The sequence below is a fragment of the Bombus pyrosoma genome, linkage group LG11, assembly GCF_014825855.1.
Source record: "Bombus pyrosoma isolate SC7728 linkage group LG11, ASM1482585v1, whole genome shotgun sequence".
Classification (NCBI taxonomy): Eukaryota; Metazoa; Arthropoda; class Insecta; order Hymenoptera; family Apidae; genus Bombus; species Bombus pyrosoma.
The window spans coordinates 10,334,102-10,361,525 of NC_057780.1; positions in this window are offsets into that span (position 1 = coordinate 10,334,102).

Below are 27,424 nucleotides of genomic sequence, written 5' to 3' on the forward strand. Positions count from 1 at the left end.
CGAACATCCGACGAATACTCAATACCTATAGATAGCCACTGCTAGAGAGGGAATAGGACAGATAGAGTGGGTGGTTGCATCGAATAGAAAAAGACGAGCAGCAAGGGTGAGCATGGCGTTTGCAAAGATTGATAGGACGGAATTCTGTTGGTGGATTCGTAATGGATAGCCCGTGTCCGAATTCACCGATACTCCGGACTCTCTATCGTTCCTCTCGCTCCTCCATTTCCCACCCCGCACCCTGTCTCTATCTTTTTCCCCGTGTACCCAATACCTTCTAATGGAATCCCCGATTGTACTCCTTATCAAAGGGGCCGGGTGGTAGTGCCCCGCGCGATTCGAGGGTGCTGCTCCATTATTCCGTCGCGAGCTAGCTCTCTCCGACCAGATAACTTATTTTTTTCGACGACTGTGCGTACGCACGATTCCGCGAACCGAATCGGGGGATGTTTGAAATAGTTTGAACCGCGTTCAGGCAGATTTTCTTTTTTGCCGGATTGATGCGGAAGAAGTAGCTTGAAATTGATGTATGTAGATATAGCGGTGAGCATATAAAGTTGCTTAGTCACAAATTTAACTAACTGTATCACGGAAAGCTTCATTTTTATTTCGTTTTTTTTAATGATATATTTATGATTATAATTATGAATGTGAATAGGTTATAAACACTTGTTCGAGTATCCGTTAAGAAAATCAGGAAACAAGAGATTAAGATCTACACAGATTCGGACATAGATAAATCTTGATTAATATAACATAATGTACATATTACAACGTAATCTGTTATAATTGCGAGATTCCTACAGTGAAATTTTGTAGTGTTTTATTTAAGCAAAGTATGAAACGATGACTTTTGAATTCTATTTTAAAATTTTCATCTTCCGCGTTCAACACGTATTCTTACACTACCAGTTAAACTCACACGCAACTCGCTTCTTCTCGCTTCTTCACCGAGGATCTTTCAAACGTGTCTACCATAAAGTTCACGCAACGATTTCTACCTGCGTTACATTTTCCCGGTGAACCGAAGCGGCCGAGGAGAAAGGAAAGCCGGCGGTACCAACGCCACGGCAATTAGACGGAGAATATATGTGTTTCGAGCGGCCACACGGATAAATAGCCGAGCATGAGCTCGGAGACGTGAGCGATTCGCAACAGACGATACGTTCCGCGTCTGTTTTGCATAATACGAATCGTACGCGGGACATACGCGCGCGGACAAGCGTCGTGGGCCTGAAATATCACGGCTCGACTGCTTTCAATGGGGACCCCGGCGCATAGTTTACGAGCCAGCACGTCGGTGATCTCGCTTTTTCGCCGGGACACCCGATAGAATATAGAGGAACGCTGCTTTGTCAGGGCCCTTTGGCTCGCGCGCCACTAAACTATTTCACTTTCAACTTTCGACGCGTTCGAGGGTTTACGGCCGTGTAGAGGCTGAGAAAGAAGACCAGACTTCGTTGAAGGTGACTGGTATTATACGCCTTGGAACGCGAGGAAAACATGGCGAACTTCTCGCGTCTTCACTTCCGGAGAACTCGAGGCATCCGGTCGTAGTTGTATGTTTTAGGTCGATGATTCTTCTAGGATTCCTTTCATCTAATTCAAAACTTGAACGGCGAAAGTTAAATTGATTCTGATTCACTCAGTTATTTATTACTTTGTGAGTTATATTTTTGAATTATCAACTTATCCAACTATGCGTTGCGTGAAATTTCAAGAGCCTTTTATTTCAATCTAAATTCCGATCATTCTTCGATATATCTTTCAGCCAGGAAAGCGTGACCGTTAGCGTAGAATTCAAACACATATACAACTATAACCCAACGAAAAGAACGACGCGAACTTCGTAACTAAAAAAAAACTCGGTATCCGTTAACCGGGTTTCGACAATAATCCCCGTACGCATCTGTCGTTTAACAGAAGCTTTTCCCAAATTTCCTTCGAAATCCAGCCGAAGGTCGGCCGCACGCGTGTATTCTCGCGAGGGTTAAAGGGTTCGACGTGGCGTCAGCCCTTTGGAATCGCGATCCATGCGCGGGACCCCTTCGTTTCCACGCAGAAAAGCCCCTTAACAACGGTCACTCGAAGACCAGGAGCAGGTGAAGAAATTGTTACCCCTTTTTTCCCGATCCGTGTGAAACTTTCAGCTTAGCTAACCCTTCTCGATACACGTTATTCTTTTTTATTTTTTTTCTTTCCGCAACCCCTTTAGTGTTTCGATCAAACAAAATCAGCTCGGTCGTTGGAAACGACGAAGAAAACCCGCTTCGTTAACTCGATCTTGCTCGAATGGGTTGGCAGAAGGAATCCTGGCGAACGTTAAAACGCGACACGAGCGATAATGTATTCTTTTCTGTGCGTGGCTCCACGTTCTCGAGCGAGAAAGAAGGGAAGGGAAGGAATAGGAAGAAAAAGCGAACGCAGCCGGAGAAATGAACCGTTCGCGCTATTCACCCGCGAGAAAAGGCAGAAAATGAGAGACGTCGTGGAGGGAAAGGTGAACGGGGCCCGCATAAATATTCTCGCGTGGATGGAAGACGGCAGGGGGGAGAGGTGGACGGCAGAGGAAAAAGGAGATCGAACACGAGGTGAAGCGGGAATTGCGAACGAGCGAACGAAAGAAGGTGGAAAGGAATTGTGCGACGATGGTGCGCACTCGGGTCGATTTTATTCGCGGGAGGCCCTTGTAGCCGCGGGCTGTTTTCGAACGATTAATTCGGTTTTATGGTCCGCTAAGAGTTACGACGGAAACCGTGTAAATCACACGGAAACACGAAGCCGCGTCCGACGCCCACGTGTGTCTGTATAGGATGCGCGTGGACACATACCTGCACCACACGCATACACGTTACACGTGTCCGACCGTGCATAACATAACACTGGCAGTGCCGCGACCTGTCGAGACCGCAATAAATTCCACTTAGCCGTTTTTGCCGCGTTAGTGTTTCGACGTGCGCGCGCGTGCGCCTGACAACGCGGCGCCGCGAATTCGGTGATCGTCTTTGAACGTATTCCGTCTATTGAACGCGCAGAAAGTAAGCACGTGGTTGAGGTTCGATACGAACGAGTTGCATTTGCACGCGCCTGTTTTTGAAAACACGCAGCGTTATGGAAGAGACGCGATAAGAATGGAAAAGTGTCAAAACGTGGAAGCTATTAGGTTTGGCGCAACAAACATAACGTAGGTTCTTATCGATAACGTTGGTTATTACTAATCGCATCAGTTTGTGGCTTGTTATGGATGTTAGGATCACAGAACTATGATAGAATGGAAGAACTATGCAAAATGAAAACACACGTCTGCAGAAAACGGTGAACACCGCAGCGACAGAAGAATCGCTCCACGATTCTACGCACACAATTATAAAACCAATCTGGACATACGGAATACCACTATGGGGGACAGCAGCAAAGAGCCATATAAACAAAATAGAGACATTACAATCAAAAATTCTGAGAACAATAGTAAACGCCCCATGGTACGTTAGAAACGAGGATATACGGAAGGACCTGGGAATACCAACGGTCAAGGAGGAGATCACCAGATACGCGGAAANCAAGAATAGAAAGAAGACTAAAAAGGAAACACCCAGCTGATCTCATAAAGGATATAAACTAAAAAACGCGAAGATGGCACCCCGCTGGGGGTAACCATCCACATGCTATTCAATCATATGTTATAACATTTTACCTAATGTCCCACTGGACAAATTGTAAAATTAAAAATAAACAATATAATAAAAAAAAAAAAAAAAACGATTCTACGCACGATCCCTCCTCCTACCACCACTGAACGTAACTTCATAACTCCACAAACCTGTCATTCACCATGCAAGGCCCTACTGAACGTCAAGAGAGTAGAACTCGTCAGAGGTATCTCTAAACTTCTCATCGAGCATGCTCCATCTTCTCTAAACCCTCTACGTAGAACCCTCTGCTATCTAAGAAAGAAAAAAGAAAAAAGGAAAAAAAAACAGAGTCTAACGTCGGTCCATTTTCCGCGACGGAAGAACGGAAGAAATAATGTATGCTAGGGGCTCGCACCCAAGTGACAATGACGTCGGAGGAGAGGAAGAAAGAAAAAGAAGTAAAAAAATACACAGAGAAAGAGAGGGGTTCGATCCATTGACGAAGACTTTCGTCTGAAGGCAACGAGAAGAGAAGGTAGCCAGACCCAGGCATAATCGAACGTGGCAACCGTGCGGCGCGTTCGCTGCCACACTAGATTAATGTTATTTCAATGGGGACTTCGGGGTATCGCCATAACTGACCCCGATTTGCATTAGAATCGGGGTGAAATCGCGAAGGGACGCGAGGCTGCGACGCGCCGCCTTTCAGAACGCGCCAAACCGTGTACGTGTTGTCCGAAACACATCCACCGGTGTCCGGTTTGAAGTTTTAAGTCCCCCCCCCCCCCTCCTATCCTTTTACCCTCACTCTACGAATCTCGTTTTCTTTCGTACGCTTTTCGCCAGGATTAAGATCCACCTCGTGCTATGCCATAGAGAAAAATTACTCGTTCGGAAGGGAAGATCGCGCAACCCCTTCGTAATCGTTCTCCGGAGGACATTGTTTCCCTGTAACTGCTATTCAGGGCCAAGTGCTCGCGAAAGACTCCACGGCATCGATACAACCTGGTGAAGAAGTCGGTTGCCGACTTGGTTAACCGAACGTGTAAAGTGAGGATTATACGAGTGAAGGTGATATTATTTGTTGGTTCGCGAGCATTGATCTTTCACGATGAATGGAGGAAGAAGGAAGCGGAGGTTCGTGTTGGAACAGGTGGCCATTGTTGTGTACAACAGTTCACAGCGTCCATAGACATTTGGATATTTTGATAGATTCGAGAGTAACGATATATAGTATTGTGAAAGTGTGCAAATTGATGATAAATTAGTATCTTAGCAATATAGTTTAGTACATACTCTTCTATGGAATCACCAGGCTATAAATATAGATTATCTATTGGAAAACATAGCAATAATATATTTCATTGTTTTTTATGTAAATATCACTGGTTGTTGTATTAACGTCAAAAATATTCTCTCTTTATTTCGTTTGAGTGGTAAGGTGATTAGACTGATGAAAAGGGTTCTTACTATTAGGTTTAAAAGAGAATTTTATGGTGTTGTGGGATGAGATGGAATGTAGGCAGCTGAATGGGATTGATAATATAACTAACGTGTCTAAAATGAGATTTAATCGGCGGAGATTTTATGGTTTCTGTGAATCGACGGAAGCGACTAATTTCGAATATCGATTCGGTCGTAAAACGTTGAAAACATGTTGTAAAATGCTTTCAGCTAACGAAGGAGATAAGGGTCTAATGCGGCGCTGTCTGCTGGAAGCCTTTGGAGATAAGACAGCTTTTACGTCTAATCTAACAAATCAATTCTCAGGGAAATGGAAAGTGGATAATAAAGGCACCATGTGAAGACATATTTCCGAACGTGTTAACGACGTAGAAGAATTTTAAAAGGATCTATAATTTTGCGATAAATACGAAATTTCATTCTTCCTTCTCAACGGAAAATAATTATACCAGGACTAGTGTTCATAGCAACGATAATAAATATGAATTAAAATTTCAATTTAGATTAATTGATCATTTTAATAAAATAAAGACTAAATACTAAGACTAAAGTTAAAATTGTTTGAAGTAAATTACCTTTGGTCCGTCGACGCGATATCGACTCCTGGTATGAATTCATCAAAGACAGATTGTACCTGTAACAGATTTTAAAGTGAATTTAAATTTCGGTATACTGTCACAATGACAAGTAAGTAAGATTGATATAGGTGACTTTAAAATCGACCTTAAAACGAAAAATTAAGAATGAACTAATTTTCCAAATTTTCGAACGATCACCAAAACCAATAACCACCACCAGCTGCCTAAACATCTCGCACACCTTCAAATAAAAAGGAAAGAATCTACTAAACGAATATCTTACAAGCATACCCCCATGTAAATTGTCTATTTTCTCTTTCAACTAACGTTTCATCAATGTGGCGGAAAAAACGAGGTAGAAAGAACATCGTCGACGAAGCATGGGACGCGGCAACTACAACGGAAATGACTGGTGGAAACATGTCATTATCCGGCTAAGTTCCAGCAAATTGGAAACAGCAGTGTACAAGGAGGGTGAACGATTTGCAGGAGCGTCGCGGATGCTCGATGGCCCGGAACCTCGCATCATTAATATCCGGAAAATCATGTCCGGTGGTCCGTCGTCGGCCTCGGAAAGCAGCTACGTTGCTCTCAGTGGCCGAAGACGCATCTCATTTTTCATCGTCGACCAAGAAAATGCTAGGCGACAATGACGTCTCGTTAATTCACGTTACGCGGAATGGAATAATGTCGACGGAATAGTGTCGACGACCGTCTAGCTGGCATCTCATTATCGATAGTGCCGCTTATTACGTGTCTCCGAACGCCTTTCAATCATCGTGAAATTGCACCCTCGGAAACTGTTACGATTCCTTTGGTCGAGTCGTCGCCTACCATTCTTCGTCAATTTATATGAAGAAAAGAGCAAAGTGTATTTGGTATATTTGATAGAATTGTTTCGGGATGAATTTTCATGGTGAATGTAGAACTAGTTTTTAAATCTCTAATCCTATCAACGGAGAGAAATAATATTTGTTGAAATATTATAAGAAGATATTTTTCATATATTCGAAACAAGAAAATAAATTATCCAGAAAAGTATATCTATTCATCAGAGAAGTATACGTGATTACTTACTTCTCTAGTGAAATATATCTATTATTAAGAATACCAAAAGGGATAAAGAAATACACATTTGTCACTAAATCCAACCGCGCTTCCAGCTTTTCATACCATCCTTATCCACAGAAAACCGATTTCCTAAAAAATTAAACAAACTTTGGCTCCTCACGGACGAGCCCGAGTCAATCAGAGTGAATTATTCGAAGCATTCTAAAGGCACGAAGACCCTTACACGTATCTCTGTCTCTCTTTACTTTTCTTTCTCTATAAACGTATCTGTACGCTTTTCTCTAAGTGTGTATGTAGGTACTGTGCGACTGTGTACGTGTGTGTCAGAGAGTTTAACGCTCGGCGCACGGGTCATACAATGCCGTGTATGGACACTATGGGTATTGTGCGAAGCGAGAGCGAATGAATATGCGCGCACGATGCATCAAAGAGTTAAGACTCAATGGCGGACCACACAGACCCCGGAATTGAGAGGACAGTCGGCTTAACGGTTAACGTATTATTATACGGATGCACGTTATAGCCGGCCATCGGAACGGTTATCATTGTCTATGATCCTTTTCCGTGGTGAAGAGAGGCCGGACGCGTACCTGACCTTTGCTCCTGAGGGGAATGCTTCAAGATACCAACCGCGTGATTCGATAATTAAACCGTGCTAGCATCTGTTTGAAACGCATTGTGCCACTCGAAAGTGCGAGTTTCGAGCTTTATTGTCTCTTTTCAACGATTCCCCCGCGCGAAAGGGGTGATCGGATGAATTTCTTTGGAAATAGAGAAATATCGCTTCTCTTTGTGTGTCGCGCTTCTGAAGAAGTTGATAGATTACTTATTTTTATACTTTTTTTGTGTACAGTGGCTCACAAAAGTATTTAAACGTTTGTACCATTTGACACCTTTCATGAATATATTATGAGTGTTGTACGGAACGTTTTGAAATTTCATTGTAACGTCTAATGGCACCTGACTGTCATGTGTTCATATCGGTAGATTTTGAAACTAAACTAAACAGATCACAGAGACATTTAAACAATCAAATATTTTATTTGACTAAAACATTATCAACGAGCATCGATATTCAATAGGATCATATATAACGTTTATCATCTGCTTAAGATTGTTATTGATACTGCATACTAATTGTTTACTAAATATAGGTTTGCAGTAAATACCTCTATAAAAATATAATTTCTATATACATTTCCGGATTGATCTCAAATTTTACCAATGTAATCATATCGACCAATTGTTATTACAGTGCATTAAAAATTCTTTATATAACACACGCAATAGATAAAATTGTCTACAAGTGTCGAAATACTTTCACAAGGTGCTGTACTTTGATATTATTTTGTATGAATTCCACAATGGCCGGTGCTTATCTTTAAGTCCATTCAGAAAGCATTACACGTCCGTTCCTGTGTATAGGAATATTGTTCTATAGGAGTTTCTGTGCACTGGTTTCGCCACGTTATCTATCTATGGAGAAGGAATTAGATTGGAGCGAATTAAGTCGATAATGCTGTTTCGCGATATTCATGTTTCTCTGAATAGGATATTCGATATTATATATTTAAAAAAATATGTATAAATAAACGAAGTAGGCCGCTGTGTTTCTGCACGTGTGTTTCCTCGTTACACAGGACGTTTATACTAAAAGGGAGAGAGGAGACACAAAATATTTTTCTGTCCATTTGTTGACTTCTTGAAATGCTTGCACGAGTTGGTTCGACCACTTCGATGATCCTGCTCGTTACATTCTTACCTCAATACCTTTTTCCTCTGATTCTTCGTATATGTTCGATCGAAGAAAGGGAATGTTTACGTAGTCTGGCGCAGGACATCGAGTCCCGCTTTATCGTTTTCTTTTACCATTCTCGGCCGTCGAGGGTGGAACACTGTTATTATAATGGCATCAAGAGGGACGAGCAACAACAGAGTGACCGGTAGCTCACTGATTCCTCTGTCGAACTGTCGGAATTGTATGGTTTAACCCACCATAGATGAGAACAAGTTGACCGTAGTATATACAGGAAACGAGACCGAAGTTTTGAGTGTACCATCCCTTTAATTCATTGTAGCATTTACCTTAATGCTTGCGTGCATATATCTACATCATTTATATTAAATTTTTTAAATCCTTTCAATATTTATATTAATCAGCACGAGTTTCCTTGTACGTTATGTTACTAGTTCATCGTAATATTTATTTGAAAATTTTTACCCCATCACCATATCACAATATTCGTTATATATTCTTTTTCACACATTTCATAATTTCTCTATAACCTATCTTCCTATTAACCGCAACATTTATTTTAACTACCCCTACTTCACATTAATCAAAAGTTCCACTAAGAACCTTCTCTATAAATTAACAAAAGAATATTCCTGCTACCCTCCTCTTAATACCTGTATCGCTTCTGCTCAATCAAAAAGAAAGAAAAAGGTGAGGCAACGAATCTTATCGCCAGGATTCATCAAGGATTTTCCAAATTGAGTTTTCCAGCTGGTTAAACAATCTCGATATCAAGCTCGACAGTGCGTACGACTCGGTACACAAGGCTGCATGGGAGCCAGAGGGTTGGAAGGGCCGCGAGAGCTCGGCCAGCCCTCCGTGGCCGTGGCCCAGCAGGGGAACGCAGGCACCAGGCTGTCTGCCTCGAAACACAGTCCAGCCGTGACCATCTCTGGGCGTTCACGTGTCCGTGGACACCCATATACACCCATCGTGAAGAGAGGTGAGAGTGGAGGCACCTACCTCGACGAGCGTCGACGGTCTGCGTGCCGGTGTAAAAATAGAAAAGCCAACGCGGGAACCCGTCCAACTACATATTACTTCGGACATCGGAATGCACAGCCCTGTGACCGGTGCACGTAGGAACGCGCGTGTGTTTTACGCCCTCCTGCTCGGCCGTGGTCCTCCTTCGGAATGTTTCTTTTTACTCCTTGTATCTTCATATTATTATTTTTTCTTACGTTCTCTTCTCTGTCATATACGACGTGAATAGCGGATGAGAGAAAGAGGAGAAGTGTAACGAAAGCAAAACGGTAGCGATTGATTCGTATTTGGGCCTGGGATCATGGTGGGCGAACAAGTGGAACGCGGGATTAGGCGACCAGCTAAGTGGATTCGAGGCGCGTTGAGGGTTTTCGCTTGGCGGGATTTTCGACGGTTTCTTGGAAGGGTTACCGAGGACTCGGGTGTTAAATTGATAGAGTTTGATCATTTGAATCAAGGTATATCGCATCGTATTAATTTCAGACCAATCTGTGATTTGGTATAATTATTTCTTGCGCTGATTTCATCGATAAGAAAGAGCAAGAAAATAAAAAATCTTACTGTGTATTAATTTACAGATATCTATTATTTTTTCTTGTCGAAGGCGGACTTATAATTTCGCAAAGTTTCAACATTGTATGATAAAAGTGTTCTTAGTGTGAAGGATTAGATACATCTTAAAGCGTAAAAAAGTGGAACCAAATCCGAACTAACGATTATTAATCAGCCAACGCGAGAACTATTGGCAATATCAATTCGCAACGAGCGCTCCTTGGGCCGAAGATCTTTATTCAGTTCTGTAGAGTCTGTCGGCGAATAACGAGAGAAGAGAGCCGCATGGGGACGAGGGTCAGACCGTTTCGGAGCTTAGAGGGCCAAGAGGGAACTCTATTTTCATCTTCATTTGGCGGACGTGGCGTACGTTTCAAAAATTGCCGACCAGGGCCATAAATGGCGCAGTAAAAATCGGGTCCGCGCATTCGCCGCGGCTTAATGGCTGATTCAGCAGGATCTCGTTTGTCGTCCATTATGGACGCGAGCCGATCGACAGTATTTTTCGGGGTAGCATTGTATGGAATTCTTCACGCCTGCCAATCGGCCTCGCCGATGGGCCTTGAGTCGCATGCACGCGTAACATTCGCGAACCTAACCGTAATCCTAAACCGAGACTCGAAGAAAGAGGACGAAGAAAGATGGAGAAAGAAAAGAAGTAAACTGTATCGTTGCAGGAGGGATGCGCCGATTATACGGCTCCCGAGAAGAAGAAAAGCGAGTGGAACCGTATCTTTGGTATTCAAGCGAGTCGCTCGAGCGCGAGATATTAGATGTTTTGGAAACATAACGTGGAAGGGTGAGAGCGGGAAGTTACCTTTCTGATCCTCCGCTTGTCTATGGACCAGTCTACTTCGATGATCCCGGGGGATGAAAAAAGGAAAGAAGATTCGAGATATGTATATACATCGAAAGATCACGCGTGAGCGAAGCCTAAAGTGAGCCCCATCGTAGATCTCCATCTGGCTCCTGGTCTAGAAGGAACCACGCTTCGATAGTCGCGATATTCTTGCGAACTATCCTCCTGAAGAATCCTAGCTTTTCTCCGCTGTCCGGCAAAAAACGCTGGTCTCTTTGTAGCCGGATTTGTAATTAAAATCTAACCTGATCTTCCTATTCTTCAGTCTCCTTTTCTCCTTTTTTCCGATGTATCTAGATCCAAGTGGATCCTCGGGGTCAGTTGCTGGATTGTGAATCACGGTTATAGTGACCCCTCGGGTCTCCTCAGGTACTTGAAGCACTCGATGAGTTTTTTGATACACTCGAGGACTATCTCGAGTAGGAAATTTGCATCTTTCGTTCTTAGAAGAATATTAGGGCGATATATATTATATAAATCTTTTAAAAGAATATTAGGGTGATACATATTATATAGATCTTTTAAAAGAATATTAGGGCGATCTAACAATGACTCATATACAAAAGTATAAAATTACAAAAAAAGTGCAAGAAGGCATAAATCTGACAAGATAAAGACTCAACATCCGAGTACCCTAAATCTATCTACGATCAAAGATCATAGAAGCCATTAGGTATTATTTTCATCTTAGACGTCGAAGTTCTCACGGTGGTCAGGACGAAATATCTTCCACTAGGATATGATAGGATTATCTCAGTCGAGTTAATTCGCTACATTCGATTCTGAACAATTTTTATACGAGCTACATTTGTTAGTTTACACTTGTTACGAGCTACAATTGGACGGAATCGTTTGAAAAGTTTGCTCGTTTTTCATATTTTTTCTTGTTGGATCCTAAAGTGCACGATACTTCCCGTTCTTTCGTTATTACATTACAAAATAACAATGTCTCACAAAATACAACATGCGGTGCAAACTTTAAGATGATGTTGTAAGACGGTGAAGCTTAACTGACCTAAATAACTCCACTTTACTACGTTATAAGAAGCTATGTTCTGGAGGAAGTATAATATTTAATAGGTTCGTGGACTAGTTTGATTCACAAATAGGAGGATCGAGAGGCGCGATGGAAGCGCCGTAGGTAGCTGATGAGCCGGTACAATGTATCGGGTAGATGTTATCTGGCTTTGATCGTAGGAAGGGTACATCCAACCCCTTCCTCGAGTCTGGTAACGAGCCAAACAACCCCTCGTCCGTGTCCTTTTCCATTCCAATCAGTTTCAAAAGGAAGTATACGCGGTTGCAAGCGGCCCTCCTTTGGTTTCCAAGCGTTGCCACTCTCGTGGGATCTATGGTCCACTGGCCTCGATCTCGCCTCTTCCTCTTCATCTTCTCTTTTTTTACGAAGCCCTTCTGATTCAAGAAAGTATCATGTATCGATGGCAAAAAATGGCGTATTCATATACAGATTGTTACATCGAGGATGTGTCCTCTTCACGTGCGCCACGGACGCTTCTTCGTCGTTCGAGCGTTTGCACCGTTCGGAAACTCTCGCGCGGCGGCTCGAGCGTGAAAGCGTTGCTAGGCGAGCGTAGGACGCTCGAAAGGATTAACGGCCCAGGGACCAGCTAATAACGAACTCGAGAGCCACGTATCTTCTGGATGGCGGAGCTTCTTCCGTTCGAGCGTAAATGGGTATACTTTATGGGATGTACAAGTGGTTGCGCGAGATTTCTGGTGCGCTCATTGAATTTTGGACGGATTGATTTTAAATACATACGTAGCTATATAACCCTTGTACCCCATTTTCATGCCTTTGGAAATTAGAATTTTCTATATATGGCCATGGAAATTGAATTGTAGATCACGCGAAGTTTGGAAATTAAAATTCTATATGACTAGGGTATAAAATTCTAGCCTAACTGTCTTTGGGAAGGGGCAAATTTGCAAACGTTTCGAATATAGATTTGTTAAAAAAAATTATTAATTGAAATTTCATATAAGAATTCTAGAAATTGAAACACGATCCAGCTGCAAAGTACCCGAGAATTTCGATCGGCTTGAAAATCACCGCGAAACGTTAGATCGTCACGCTAGCGATCTCGACGTTCATTGGGTTAGAATAATCCTAAAAAATAAGAGACTAGAGCGCGACGAACGTTGTGAAGATTTCTTTCTGGGCTCTCCGATCGGATGAGATGAGATCGCGATACTGTCTTCCTTAGACGAGAAACCAGCCATTGTCTGGCTTATCTTACGAAGGTGTCCCACACGAGTGAAATCATCCACGAAACAAAAGGGGCGACAGGGTGTCAGGAATGGTGGAGATCGTTCAGAGAGAAGGTAGAGAGAGAGAGAGAGAGAGAAAGAGAGAGAGAAAGGGAATAAAGGGAGAAGGTTAGAGACAGTCAAGGCACAATGCCAGGTATCCACGGGGACGTGGCATAAATATATAATACATTTATGTGGCGGCGTTTCTTTTCAAAGTGTTCCGCGACAGTCTTTTATTTTCGACCTTTGAGCTACGCTAGGAGGCCCATTGAGAGAATGGAAAAGGACAGATCGGCCGGGGATCGATGTATCTTTCATCCGTGGCGATCGATTTGTGCGTAGATTGCATTGTTTGCACGACAGCTCCACACGAGGCTTAGGAACGATCCTCCTTCTATTTCCATTCCGTATCGCCCGCTACCAAGATTACGATTCAATGGCATTTATTCAATGAAAGCGACGTTCACAATGGACGACTTAATATAAATAAAGCAGCTCCGCGGAGTGAAATGCGTTTGATACGCGTTTAGGTCGGATCACGCGTCCATGACGCGTCCTAAAGGTGCGTGTAGCTTGATCGTAATTGGATAATAGAATTCAGTGATCGATCAAGATACTTTAGCAATTTCGTTTTGCTCGTTCTTTTACGCAAAAGAAGAAAACAATAGAACATAGTCTAATCGTTACTTTTCTTTTCTTTTCGATTTATGAGATCGATCGTATGTGCTTCTTAAGAATTCGAATATTCTACGGACAAAACGCATCCTTTATCCACTCCAATCCTTACCAGAATAGAAAAAAAACAGCATTCCATTCGTTCCGGAACAACTGGAAGGCAGGTGTCGAAATGTCAAAAGCTTGAAACTCGAACGAGCACGAAACGGAGGGAACGGATCGTTCTTCGTATTCGTGGCGGATGCGGGAAAAATAGGGGCGTGGTATTGCTACCTTGCGAAGTGCGCGTGCTTTTTTTCCTTGCGAATTCTTCCTGTTCCGGTGGCGACATTATGAAGTAATTGGTGGAACAGCTGGTTGCTAGAATTCTTGAAGAAAGGCTAGTTGAAGCACCGCCTCGCATCAAAATTGCCCTCCATCCGTGAATTAATGTCCCTGCTTTTTTGCAAACATGTACTGCGATCTACGGATGTAATAACTTTTTAAACGATCCTCTTATCCTTCGGATAAGAGTAAGCCGATTAAGGCCACCTGTTCGTTTCTTCCCTTTTTTGTTTTCTTCTTGTTTGACAAACTTGCAAGCGAGATCAAAATGTGGTTAGAAAGAAAAAAATGGTACAAGTTGTTCTAGCTTCTTGGTGGACTCTATTGCAGAAATCTAACTTTTAGAATTGCGTGCTTCTTGAAGTTGTAATTTCCTTTCGTCAGAGAATTAACCGAAATATGCACGCATTCTTTTTACGATACTTTTCAGATTGAACTTTTGCATTACTTTTAATCACTTCCCAAAAAACAGCCACACCATTCGTGGAACGTTTAAAACTATAAAATATAAAATGAAATTGAAATTGAAATTTATGGCGACGATATAGTTTATTATTTAGACGACGCAATTTTGTGAACATGTACTATCCCTAAATGGAGAAATAGATAAAAAATTACACAACCAAAAGCAAGACTCGAAACTTTGCATTGTCACAGAATAGAGTTCAACAATTCCTCCTCTTTTCCTTTCCTCGCAAAGATTAATAAACTTCCCTTCGCAGCACTCGACAAAACTACCATCTAACTAGTATTCGGTTCAGTCTACTCTCCTAGAGTCAGGCTCAAGTACCTCGTGGTCCGAACTCGTTCCCTTCATCATCCACGAGTAACTTATCATCTCTGGAAACTATGTTCGTACACACGTGTATATACGTGGAGAGCAGGGAAAGGGTGTCAGAAACATTCTACGACGAGTATAGAGGAGGTAACAGGAGGAATCGTAGTTTCGTTTGTTGCTTGGCGGGTTTACTACGATCGTTGCGGTTCCTTCTTGGCCGAAGGAGCAGGAGCTGATGTCCTTGGGGGACTCCCCGCTGGCAGCATACGTAAACCGTGGTTCAGGATGGAAACGGTGAGGACGAGAAGAGAGACAGAACGCGAGCAAAAGGGTGTTTGTCGAAACTAGCTTTCGAAAGAGGCGTTGCGGTGGGCTCGAGTCTCGTATACCTCCCACGAGGCACGAATTGTTTATCAGCAATTGCCGATAGACCTCGACCCTCACTCGTGTTATCTTATTACATTATTCCTTTGAGTTCATAATTGCTATGCTCAAACAAAGTGAAGAACACAGAATCTTTATAGCAATTGACTTTCGCACTTCGACAAAGGGACAACGTACTAAATGTCATTGTTTGGAAAAGGACAATAATCCTTCGGTATCGTTTATTATATTTATTCTTGCAGGTATAGTACGTCTTAAGTAAGGTACCCGGTATTCTCTAACGGAACTAGCTAATATTTAGGAGCCATAGACGCAAGAGGTTTCACTTTAAACCTTGTATTTGTGAAGGATTTATGATTATTTCCTTTTGTCTGGGGTATCTATCAACAAAGTGGACGTGTACAAGGATTTTGTGAAATATAATTTTTCACGTAGAACATAACAAGTAGAAAGTTTTCATTTCAAAATGTATACACGGAAGTATTATCACCGATGACCATTATAAGGTACATCTATAAAATATTTGAATTTTGTATTTTAACTAGCAAATACGATCGATACTTCAAGTTTTCGATCTGGACCTGACGAGGGGTGAAACAGCGTGTTCGTCGCTGGTCGAACGATCACGGACTAATGTCACTTATCGCGGTTCGCCCAGAGACCTCGTTCTCTCCTCCCTCGATTGGCTTTCAGCCCTAACCAACAATTTGCGGACCCTTCGAAAACTGGCCGACCGCGAATCGCCCGGTCGAACCGTGAATAAGAACGTATGCTGCGTGCACTTACCCCCTTGACTTTATGGGGACACATATGCGTTGGGCTTAAATGTTTGTCCGAGGGTTGTGGTTATAGTACCTCGAAAAGTAGACGAAGACATCTTTTGTGACCGCGCTGTTACAATCATTAACGTTTGAAATTGAGATTTCAAACGACATAATTTTTTATTTTACGAACGTCCACTATCTGCAAATGGAAGAATGGATGACAGCATCTTTTGTAGCCATATTATCATAACTGTGAATGTTTAAGACGGGAAGCACGTTCCTATAAAATGGGGAATTGAAATTTAAATTTTTAGGGATGTTATGAAATATGATATACATTGTTATTTAAACAATAGGTTGTAATATATTAAATGTTCGAGTCTCTATAATTCTATTAAAGAGTTAAAATTACGTATGAAAGAGAGAGAGAGAGAGAGAGAGAGAGAGAGAGAATTCTAAAATGCTTTGAAATAACATACAATGATAAGAATATTCTTCGAAAAAAATATGTAGAAAATTGCTACAATAGAATCGAGTATTTCATATGTGACAGTCTAATATAATTTTCTATGAGTGTTCAGTATTTTTAGTTATACTTTTCATTACTTTAGTATTACTTTTAAGACAAATTCCGTATAATAAGTTTCCATTGAGAAGATGGATCAGGTCCAGTTGCTTTCGAGTTGCCACAGGAGAGTTTCTAGCTGTTCCGGACTCACGTTGACCTGTCCACGTTGAACAATGGCCGATTCAGCGTTGCGAATACTGAAAATGTTGGTCTATTGTCCACGCGGTCATACAAAGGAAAAACCTACGAATGGCATAGGAAGTACGGTTACCAGCGGCGTTTCTCACAAACGACGCACCGTTTGTGGGAAACTTGCGGACCACTCTTCCTGATTTTCCTGTTCCTGGATTTCGTCTTCCGTGAAGAGTTTCTCAATAAATTCTCTTATTTTCCGAAACATTGTCAAACTCTACATTCTACATCATCTAAAATCTACGAATACCAAAGAATGAACTTTACTTTATATTTTTTTACTCCTACAAACACATTCAAATCCTAACATACATTTTCAAACAAATATCTTCAAACAAAAATACCAATAATGAGGGTAATTAAAGCTAAAACAATTATGCTATAATAAATATGTATAGTAAATAATTCCGAAAAATTCTTTTAATTACGAAGAGGATGAAACTGTATGAGAAAATATAAAAAATATAGAAAATATTTCTAAAACCAAATATTATAAGAAGTGTTTTACAGGCTATTAGAGGAAGTGTTTTCAAACAGATCGTAGATGGCGGTCGAGGCAATCCTTTCGGAATGCAGGAGGAATAGAATAATAAGAACCTAGTGTTCATTGATAGTTCTGGTCGAGGTGTCGGAGCGGTGGGAAATGGCGGGAATAAAGGGGATCTCTGAGACGTGTTGGGGGTGGAGTCGTTCTCGACGGGGTGCCAGGAATTTTTAAGATGGCCTTCGTTACGTTTCCTTTGCTTTGAGCGGAAAGCGTTTTCGAGAAGAGTGGGAGGCTGTCTGGACCAGACAGACTGGCACCAGCATTCTACATAGGCGTAGACTATTCAAGTTTTTCATCCTGACCATCCTTTTCGATATTCTCCTCTTTCGCCATTCTAGCCACGATACAGAGTGAAAGTGTCGATTCCCCTTGATTCTCGACTCCAGGGAATTGGTCGGAACAAAAAGCATTAACCCTTTCATGCAGAACGTTTCGCTCCTGTTTGTTTAATATTTGTTGACTAGCTTTTCTCTTAAATCTGTCGATTATTAACGACGTTCTGTTAGGAGATTCTGCGTGTATTGTTTTAGGCTTGTTGTTTTAGGAATTAACTTTAATGGTATTAACTTTCACTAGTGAAATATCTGGAGGAATTTTCAGGAAATAGTACTTTTCAACGAATATTATGTAATGCTATACTAAACCGAGTATCCTACTACCTAACTTTCGACGTACCAACTTTCACTCGTGCATTAGATTCAACTAGAACATACTATAAACTTTTATAATCCAAGTTACAGTGCCACGCCAGAAGAAGTTACTTATAATTCTCAATGAGAATTGATTGTAAATAAAAAAAAAAAAACTTTCACTCGTAAAAAGAACCCAAATGAAAGAAAATTGTCTTCCTCTTAGTAGGATCTTCGGCGTAAATTGCCGCAGTAAAAGCTTTTGTACAAACAGAACCCAACTTTCGAAATACTCCTCGCCAAATTTCTCAGGAAAAGCCCCAACTCAAGGAAATTTCTCTCGACATTTCAACTTAACCTAAATTTAATAGAGCATCTCGAATCTTCGGCATTCCGTGGAAAGAGACGCATATATGTATCCCACTGTCGCCTATCGATTAAGCCAACGAAGACACGGGATCGAAACTGGCGGCACACCCATGAACGCATCCGTGGCAACAATAGGTTAACACACAGGGGCCAGTGGCGCAACTCGCGTAATGTAATTATGGTACACGAAGCACGGAAGGTAGTCACTGCCATAATGGGCAATTGTCCCTGGCGAATGGTGCCACAATGGCGGATTTCATTGCCGTTAACAACTGACTGTCCAAATACATCGTGCAGCCCGCGCCAGGACAATGAACAACCGCTGTCCGGATCAGGTTCTCTTTAAACCACGGACGTTGTTTATCAGCATCGCCTGGACGATGGTTCTCTTCAATTCCTCTCCCTCCTTTCACCTCTATATTTCACCTCACTCTATTTTCCCTTGCGCCCATCTTCCCGCGATTCTAGTTTATTTTTTCTCCTTCCACGCTACTACCCTATCCATTCGCGTTCTTCTACGAACGTTCAACGAACAACCCCTTGACAAGCCTTCAGATTTGTACGAGGATTATGTTGACCTTCTGCTGGAATCTATTGCCTCCAAGGGGACGACAGGTTCTAGCGTCGAGAAGCGGCGCTGGGACTGGGAATTCGAATGATCCAGCACCCGGTCCATCGTGTATACCTGATCCTATCTCCCAAGATATTATCTTTTCATATTTTATATCGATGTTATCTCAAAGGATGTTATATTATTGGTATTATAGAGCGAGGTGTTTCGGTGCATACGAATATCTCTGATTTATCAGTTTTCTTTGTGAATCATTTTGGAACGATATTAGCTTCTACGAATGTACACCGTCGACCATAAATGACAAGGATATCGATTCGTTGCATTTGCACTATCAGACATATGATGCGAGTGGAGTAACAAATTTATAATAAAGTAATATTTATAAGAAAGTAAAATCCCTTTTCTCACGTCCTGACAAAGTTCCCACACTCCGACGATCGATCACTCTTCCTCTAGTCGCAAAAATCGTCGAAGACTTCCAAGCACGAAGGCAAGCTGCCTCGTAGCCAATTGGCCGAGCTGTTTACTCAGGACATCTTCGTTTCTAAGAAAACTGGATAGGTCTCTTTACTCAGTCAGCCAGCCTAAACAACGTCACTATACTCTCCGTTTCTTACCTATGAAGCTATCCAAAACTTCCCAATTTTTATCACGTTGTGGTCGATGGAAAAGAATGTACATGAGGAACGAGATATGTCATGTTTGAATGTCGTGTTGTCGTGTTGTATCGTTTACCTCCTACTTGTATAAGAATGAAATATTTTAGGGTGGTTTTGTAGCTACGAAACACAGTGTATAACGATCACCGTAGACACCGTAGTCTGTTTGGAAATTCATTACTACCAGATTTCCCGGTGGTTGAACTCGTCCTGTGGTAGAGTCTTCTTCACAGAACTCGTTCGCGCCCTCGAGCCGACACTTATACTCCCATTAAAAGAATCCTCGTTTATTACGGCGCTCACTTTGCGAACTTAATGGCCGGCGTGCCTACCGGTCACACGCGAGGAGACAAAGAGATACAGAGAGCGAACGATGAAAAAGAGAAGAACTGTCTCTGTGTCGAGGGATACGATCACGAGGCCTGCTTGACCGATCGGACGAGTTTTTAGTTGAAAATAATCGGCGGTCACCCCATGCTCGTGCCTAGTTTGCGATCTGTAAAGGACAGTGGAATGATTTGTGAGGGCCGACAGATGTTGGTCTCGCCCCGTACAGATATTCCATTCCTTGTTCCATCGGACTCATCCTGTGTGTTGCAGAGCGGTGGCTCTCTCGAAAACTTATGCCCGCTCAATTGAGCGTAAAGAATGCACGCAAACATTACTGTGTAAGGTATTCTAGGTCCCTGCCTATCTGCGGCTGTCTTCTCCCTTTCCTTTCTGCGGAATATTCAGGGCAAATAATAATTTATTCGCAACAAAAGAACGTATACGACCCGTATGGAGGAGCTCCTGTAAACAGGATGTTCACAAACATGACGGATGTAAACTGCAGCCTGTGTATCTCAAGTAAGCAACGAGACGTGGATCCTTGTTAGGTAATTTTCGAGGGCATTGTGCGCCATCTTCCTGCCGGTATTACCACGATCGATCGTTTTCTTGTGTTTTCTTCTCCGTCGGAATTTAGATGGAACATAGAATCGTTGATTATTTTTTAAACCAATTTTTTCATCGCAACAAGGTACATTAAAACGATGATATACACAGAAGCTACCAAATTATACGATATATTATATCGAGATACGATTCTTTAATTAGCTGGAACGACGAATGTAGTATTATAAACCTAAGTATCTACCATATTTAATCTCGAATTTTTATCTTTAAAAACTGCCTGTCTCGATGATACAGTAAAATTATCTTTTAACCATAAACTACCACAGTAATGCGTGAGTAGAATTTAATTAATCACAAGAATCAGTTCAACAATTTGCATCGCCATTCTAGCTCGAAGGTAAAGCAATTTTCGACTTGCCAAATAAACGTCTATAAAAATCTGATTCTACAGGGGCGCGTTTCTTGCCGTGATGTTAATTAAAAATTTTGAAGTCACGCTTTAATTAAAACTCGAACGATCGGAGCGAAGACAGGCGAGAATGGTCGTTCGCTCGTGAAAACTTCACTTGATGCCGGATCGATCTACGTTCCATCCCCTGTTCCGTCTATTTTTCTCCAAAGAGCCGGCGATCATTCGCCAAAAAACGAGAAGCGGATCGTAACACTTGGCGCGTACACGCGCGCGACGATACGCCGCGATCGCGAAGGAAACAAAACGAAGATCCTCGATTCTACGCGAACCCGTGTCGAACAGAATTTAATTACGCATTAAACGCGTCCTCTCTTACCCCCTTTTTCACCCCCGTCTGTTTCGTTCTGTCTCTATTTTCCTGGCTGGCTGGCCTGAAGCCGCCTTACACAGAGGCGGCCGCACCGGTGGAACTTCACAAGAGGCACAGGTACTCGACTTTCAATGACTGCCCCCGGATCCATTGTACCCGATTTCAAAGGATATAATTACGCTCACCTATGCCACGCTCGAATATCGCGAGCTTTTGTTCAGCCGTGCGAATTATCCTCGGCTCGATCGCTTCGATTCCCGATAAGACTCGCTGTTCCATCTACGATCTCTTTTTATTCCTTTCGTTGTACGTAGCTTCGTGAGCTCCGACACGAGGGGGCGGTTGTTGGTTGGTTGGAAGCAAGTTGATTAAACCCCTTTACATATACAACACGTACAATACACGTATAACAGATGGAAACGATGTGCACCTACATAACGAGACTGTAAAGTCCGAGTAACTAAAGTTTACGATTTTTGACAAAAGCGTTAAGTAGGATGATCAACCGATCTAGACACAGCTAGGGCCATTCGCGTTACGTAGGTATTCGCGTCAGTTTGTTGAAATCAATTTGTATCATCGTCAGCAGTTCAACGATGAGCCACAAAATCGAAGCTTCCAACGTATAAAAGTGAGTTATAAGTTCTATACAATAGATACTACAAATACGCAAAATTGTTAATAGAATTTCGTCGTAAATAGTTAGTCTGCATCCTGTCTCCTTCCTTCGAAAAGGAAGTTCGTCTAACGTTAACAAGATCCGTGAGATGAGTTTTGTTCACAGATCTACAAACATTGATTGTCAAGGAGCCAGCGTTTTGAGGTGTTGAAAGGTACAAAGTGAACTTTGTTCGCGAGACCTACATTATGAAATTAGCAGGCTTTCATCCGACACTGGTAGAGTCGATGCTAGTGAAGCTACAATGGCTTTATCGTCGCTTCTATTCGTCAACCGGGTTCCAATAACGAGCGAATAATTTCAAGAACGATTTTATCAAGCCACGGATCGTACCACCTATTTCTTACGATTCTTTCGTCTCTGATTACTATGGGAGTGAGAATAAAATGAAAGAGGTCTGCGAAAAGATCAGTATCGTTGAAGCTCTTTTTCTTTATTCCTTTCTCACTGGCCAAATTTCACGTGTATGCTCCATTGTCCCGGTAAATAAGGGTATTGTTATATCATTTAAATAGAAGGGCGCCGAATACGTTAATGACTCGCGAGAAGGCTCTGTGAAATCGAGCATATTGCACGTTATTTCATTATTCGGCGAGGAGGAGGGAGAGGCGAGGAACGTAAGATCGAGAAGTCGAGTGGTAGCAGGCGCTCCGGCTCGGTTAATAGAAATCGAGAACAGCTTTGTCCATTTGTACGGTCCTGGCTCTCCGAGGAACTCGGCCATTGTACGAGGAGTCGAGTTTGTTCTACTCTATTCGCGTCTCAGATCAAGATCTTAATAACATTTTTCTGTGCCCGGTTTTAATCCCAAGTCGATCGACCTTTTCTGTTTCAACGTTCGTGTTATGGGGCTGTTGGTCACGTTCAAGAAACAATGGCGAAAGTACGCGACAATGAGAAGGAATATTTCTGCTGCATCTTGCGACTGGATACGTAGTGTGATATTAAAATAAAGAATGATTTAATATGAGTTGAATTAGCAATATTTTACGACTAATAGATCGTTCCTCCAATCCTTATTTCTCATATTAATTATAATATCTCAACTGTACTAAATGGAGGAGAAATTTTTAAATAACATTCTTCCAAATACTCGTCGGTCATATACACTTACATCGCGAATGGTTGTTATTTATTAAACATTTATTAAATCATTGTTATATTTATTTTAAGTGTATATAAATACATAGATTAATGTGCAGTAATGTAAGTATTAAATATTCAAAGCAAAGTAATCTTTAGAACATTCATACGATTAAAGGTTTCTCCAATTCTGTAGTTTAATCATACAGTGTCGTTTCATTTTCCGCCTCTGATAATATCATAAATTAAATTTTAGTTTTATCTTTAAACAGCTATCCACGTCTGAAAACTGTCCAACTTTCCATAACCACAGTCCAATCTAACGAGACCACAAGCGTGAGAAGATGGGACGCAAATTAGCCGGTCTTTCAGTCCACCTTTCCATCCAACGTGTCTTCGATGCGACGTGCGAGAAGAAAGAAATATAAGAAGATTGCTCGTAAATAACGGGGTGTTTATACGAAATTGCGCTTCTTGGAAGCCTCCCCCATTCTTCTGGGTTTCCATCGAAATTTACGAGCAGCCCGTTTTGAACGAAGACACCGTGCAACGAAGAATAGCAAACGACGATGAAACCGAGTCATATTAGCGTTCTTCGAAGAGACCAGTCACCGTTTATGTAGTGAACATCAACTAGCATCGTGCTATTGTTAGAAACGACGAATGGGTTCGAGATCGACTGTGACACGTGATTCACGATACCCACGCACACACGTGATAGGAAACACTCGCCGAAGAAAAGAGAGCGAGCTATTTCCTCGAGGAAACACGTGCATGAGGTTCGTAGAGACGGAACCTCTAGCGTTGAAACTTGAAATTCGAGGATTCCGAGCATAGGAATTGCTCGACGATGAACGCAGTGTCATCGATAAATTGAGAAACTCGGAAACTTATTTTGAAGAATTACGACCACTTTGGAAAGTTATATGAATTGAAAAAATTGGAAATTAAATTCTTTCTTCGAGTTATAGTTACTTTGGCAAACATTCTTATAATAAAAAACAGAGAATATCGTAAATCGAATTACTTTATAGTATTATAGCGATTTTGGAAAATTTCAGCGATGATGATTTTACAATGAAAATGGATCGTCGTTGAAAATTAAGTTGATTATCAGGATTAATATCTACTTTTAATATTTGATAGCCACTTGCGTTTCTTAACTATTATATTTTAATAGAATTTGTTAATATTAATAGAAATTCAGAAGAACGCGAAATTTCGATTTCAACCTTCGCAATCTCGAAGAAGTGTTCGCCATTTAATTTTAATAGGAGCGGAGTCCGTAAATCACGGCTTTCTGATTTCGACGAGAATATATAACCATATTCCTCACTCCTACGTTTAAAAAAAATAAATTACCCGCGTTCTCGAACAATACATTCCCACGTAAAAATGATAAAAGTGGTCAAGCGTTAATCTCCATAAATAACGAAATAATACGGTCAATTTAAAATTCCGGAAACAGTGAAATCATTCACCGTGAGGCTGGAAACGATGCAGAAGCGGAGGCGAGCCGGTGCACACGCGGCGAAAGTCCGCCCGGCCAGACTGTTTGGCACCATCGAACAATGCTAGCGCCCCATGGGCCCTACGGTATGGGGTCCCATAAAGATTCTCGGAACGGGCCGAATTCCTGGGCTTTCCCAGAATAGTAGGCGCGCGGCTATCTTTCATTCTATTCGACTGGTGGTCGAGTCGGCTTAAAAACGTGACCGCGGTTCCAAAACGTTATTTTGACTCCCACCAATGGCCGAGATTATGTAGCATTTTGGAAGCGGACAAAAGTGAAAGGGGGCGATACTTTGCCACGACATATGATGTGATCGGTGTGCAGGTGACGCTTGTTGCACGATGGACGGCCTATTAGTAGATTTTTGTATTTGCGGATTCAGTGAGTAGAAAAGGCAAATATGATTAATTAGGATTTTGCCTTTTTATTAGGAACAGTGTACACCCGCCCCTTAATTTACGCGAGTTTCCACATGGATTCGTTTTACGTGAATGAAAATCGCGTAAATAAAATCTGTCGGTACAAAAGAAAAAATATAATGATTAGCACAACGTAATGTATTTTTATCCTTATCTCATACAGCACCGATGCCTTTCAACATCGCGGAATATTACTGTGCATAGTTGTTACTTTTTAAACTTCTAGGAAAATATATTCCCTGTGCGCGTAAATTAAATTGTGTTACAATTTAAAAGAGAGACTCGCCCAAGAAATGTGTATTCGTAACTAGAGATCGAGTTAGTGTTTATTAAAAGTGTAGATATTATACTTTCTCTGTTGCATAATTTCATTAGTAGTGCTAGTATTAATTACGTGCAGTACAAATGTTGTATAAAAATTATAAAAGTACATTGAGTGGTTTAAGAAAATAATTGAACGGGCTAGTTAGAACCGTGATTAATTAAAATCCAAGATATCTTAAATAGAGTTAAATGTATATAATTCATCGTTTCTATTCTTTTAATTGTATTATGCGATATAAGAATAAGTACACATAGTATGTAAAGCTTCGTAATGATTCTAGATTGGTTAAACGATGCAGTTGATTCTGGTAAACGTAAAAATTGTGAAGATCGGCGAGGGAACGGTTCGTTGTGGCTCGTGCTCGCGGAATTCCACACCTAATAAAACCGAACGGATGGGGTGGGTCGAGGCCGTGCGATTGTTCATGGGACACTAGAGACAAAACCGCGTCGTTGCAGCGTTTTCGATTGAAATCGATTACCGGACGTCCCTGTTGCCGGCACAGTTCTACTAAAGGTGAATAATCGCTTCCTTCCGCATCGTTTTTCAATCAACGATATCAAACGAAATCAATCTTAAGTATTCAAACTGAAAGTATTCAATCTTCTCTTATCCCGTGTTGAAACATTTAATAGCAATTTCGGAATAATCCTTCAAATATATAATAGAAAAATGTCTAGAAACATTGTGAAAGATTGGATCATACGAATTACGAAGTTGAAATGATAAACGATATAGGCGAAGAAAAAGAAAAATAGAAAATAAAAAACGATTAGCAGAATTTTACAAGAATGTAAATTTAACGTGATATACTGTAACAAAATAACGTAATCACGAGTATTTATTATTCTGGAGAATGTATTAAAAATGTCTGAATCTGTAAAACTGGTACACGTTCAAAGTCTATAGCGTTCAAATTATGATAAATGACGAATGTATCGAAATTAACGAAATACGTTTCTTTCCTATTGGAAATCTCCGCTTCGGCTACTTACATCATTTACCATTTCAACTCGTTGATTCTACTCGATATCGAGGCAACGCGGTTATTTCGCTTTCTAAAGCTAGAAAAGCAACAACGCTACCGACATCAGTAAGCGTAAATTCGGAGGCCGAGAGTATTCGGTGAAGGCCGAGATTAAAGAAAGGAAAGAACGAAAGGAGCATAGTGTCGGAGCCAATGTTTTTGTTATATCTGCCAACTCATTGGCCGCTCGTGGGAACGTCTTTGTAATGGGCAAACGTGGCCCACAATGTGTGAATTAAAAGAGAAGCCAGAAGCACCGGCTGTTTTTTCTTCTGGCACTGGCTGCGTGTAGAACGCGGACTATATTTTTGTTTTCGGAATGATTTGCGCGCAGTCACTTCCTGCCGATACGTTCGAAATTACATCGATTCACCGTCGACCGGACTGTATTGTCCGCCGACGCCTTTTGTCCGACATTTCGTTGCCATTGTCTGGTCACTGTTGGATGCGGGGGCCTCGAAAAGATATATTCGTTAAATGTTAATCGTTTGCGTGCTACGGATGCAGATCGGCTGGCTACTTACCCGCCTGTGTAATTTTCTTTGCTTCTTTTTAGCATGTTCGATAAACTATGAATAAGAAAATTCAACTGCTGCAATACAGTAAAGTAGAGTTATATATATGAGTCACCTAAGCTTCAAATTAAATCTCGGGCTTTGCACAGAATGTTAGTCTTTAATGGAATAACGAAAGAATGAGAAACTATACTACTTCGGGCCCAGTAAGAAAAGATCCAAATACCAAATACGACGATGAGTCCAAAAAGATGTAGAAACTAGAAGTTAAACTAATCGTGAAGTTATCAAGTTAAATCGTAGATCTCAGAGATAATGAAATCGCTAAATTACAGAGTCAGAATTGAATGAGTTAGGAGGTTTAGGGAATTGGGAAACTAATTGATATCAAATAAACTGGAACCAAATAACGAAAAAATCCTTTCACATCCTAGAGATCTATAGGAATGTTAAATTAAAGGAACCAGGAAACTAGAGATCTGTTATAGAAAACCTCTCGACGGATTGCTAAACCA